The sequence below is a fragment of the Sinocyclocheilus grahami genome, unplaced genomic scaffold (assembly GCF_001515645.1).
Source record: "Sinocyclocheilus grahami isolate Dianchi unplaced genomic scaffold, SAMN03320097.WGS_v1.1 scaffold8372.1, whole genome shotgun sequence".
Classification (NCBI taxonomy): Eukaryota; Metazoa; Chordata; class Actinopteri; order Cypriniformes; family Cyprinidae; genus Sinocyclocheilus; species Sinocyclocheilus grahami.
Window position 1 is genome coordinate 1,995 of NW_015512025.1, and position 2,642 is coordinate 4,636.

Sequence of the window (2,642 nt, forward strand, 5' to 3'; positions counted from 1 at the left end):
AAAAAAAGTGTTTAGTTTTATATTGGTCCTGTATTTTAATAATTAAAAACTATTCAACATTATATATAAAGTATTTATTATTGTATTAAAATATTCCATATGACTAAATAAATAAATCACAAAATCCAGGTTCAAATAAATAAACAAACAGAAAATAACAATATTGCATCTAAAGTTGTTCTTTAGGTTTGTCCGGCAACAGGATACATGCTTTGCAAAATTGCATATTGCAATGCAACATTATGATGTACAATGTTACAGAGGATTTCTGTAGCAAAACTATAATGCAATATATTGTGTTGACAAATTAAGCAGAATTAGATTAACTTTACCTGGCTTTTTCCCCTCTGTGACATTTTCCTCCGCTTTCAGATCTTCTAATTGAAGTTGTTAGAAAGAGAAATTGAAGAAACATTGTACTCATTTCAATATATACTATGCAGACGCAAATCTTTGAATGACAGGGCAAGGACTTTCAGTTTAGTATAGAATATCTGTTAATGTGACATCTAGTTATCAGGGTTGTTATGAGGAGACAGGAAAAAACGCAGTTCTCAGAGGAACAATTTTTACATGCAGCAGACCATGATATCTGCAAATACCCACTGAGGCAGAGTCAAAGACTTGAATTTTAAAGTTATGGCAAACCTTCAAAAGTTACTTTAAATGGATGAAAACCAGGCTGTGAATAAAGTCACTTGAGACCTTGGGGGGGGATTTCAAATCCTTAAACTTATTTCTCAAGGAGAAACACATTTTTATATTAAAGAGAATGTCTTAGTGAACTAGTAAGAAATTGTCATCTGAAGAGTAAGTGGCACTGTAACAATACAAAAAGTTGCATCTGCAGATGAACTGAGGGCTTTGTCCTGATCAAAGCAATTTGCCATTGTAATGTTGCATTGCATACAGAAGGAATCAGAAAATAGACATAAGAACTAAGGAGGAATTCAGAGTGTACTGTGCCCAAAGACAGCATGCCAGATTAACATAATCTGTTTTCATAATCTATTTTTTTTTGCTGTTTTATCTATACTTTCTTAACCCTTAAAGTCTGACGTATTTTATTGAGCCTTCATACAAAATATTATTATTATTATTTTATTTATTTATTTTTGAATATCATATTTGATACTTCAGGCTTTTATGGTTCATATAACATGATATAGGAGAATATGGAGCTCATACATGAGGCCCAAACTGAGCAAAAATTTGCAATTTGGTGCAGTTGCCGATATTTAGACGCCCAAAAATTATGATGAAATTCTGGTAGCTTGTAATGTAAATCAATGGGATCTGTCACTATATCTCACAAAATTTGTCTGAGATCATACTGGAAATTTGTGTATTTTGTGCATACTTATTTTTACCGGAAAATAAGACAATTATACTGATTAAATTATGTTTTTCAGTGACTAGTGCCTTGTTAAATCAGACTGCAAGTGGTTTGTGAATAAGACCCAGGGTTTTTACTGAGATAACATGCACTAAATTGATTAGTAAATGGTTAGTACTGTGGTTGCACTAATGGTTAGTAAATTGGACTCTAACAAGCAAGTCAAGTGATTTGTGTAAAAAAGTACAGTAGGTGGGTGTTACAGTGGAAGAGTGAAATTAGGAGTTCACAGGGCCAAACTGCCAGCAGCCTTAGTGTATTAACAGCTGCATTTAATTTGCAATTTCACTAATGCTGTTTAAAAATATTTTAATCTCTCTGGTTTAAGTGGGAACCTTGAATAGTAACAATGTGGTTCATTTGATTTCCAGTGAATTATTACGGTTCAGTTATTGAAACGGTGAAGTTAATGCATCCGGTGAATAGGGAATTGTACCTCAGTGTCGCCTGGAAGTTTTTGAAGTTCTCCCAAGTTCTACAATATGCAGGTACGCATGATCACTATGCTTAGCAATGCATTTCTAAATGTAGTCTGCAGATGTTTCAACCTGCTTACACAAATGCATGCATTTAATTATTGCTTATGATTTCTGAATGATTAGGGACAGCATTTGTATCAATGGACTGGGACAGCATTACTGTATATGAAGCAAACATTCCAACTCAAACAGCAGCTCTTAGAAGCTTCACACCATACTCTTACACACCTCATGGATGTCAGAAAACATCTGAACTTACTTGCTGGTGCTGGTGCCTCAGCTGGTTTGTCTGAAGACAGAAATGTGAGGACAGAATTGTGGTTAGCAAAGATCAACCTGAAAGTGATGGCAAAACATGTTCCAAAACCTGTCTCACTGCCTTATTAGGCAGCATTCTAACCGAAATAGAATCTCAGAAGTGACTGATTTGACTACAGCTAGTCATATTTGACCATGTTAATATTTTCTAACTGAATAATTGTTTGTTTGTTTTTACAATGAACAGAATCATGCTGATTCTAAGCAATTTGAATAAATGCATTTATGAAAATATAATTATAAAATCAAATATGCAAATAGTTAATAATAAACTATGCCATGGCTTTTAGTGCAGAATGTTTTACAGTTCCTCGCCCTTTTCATTTATGTATGACTGACAAATATGCTCTTTTTTTATGTGTATGCATTAGGTATTAGTTAAATGTGCAATCCAAATGGGTGGAAATTTTATATGCAATTCAAATACATAAATCTTAAATTTAGGCCTA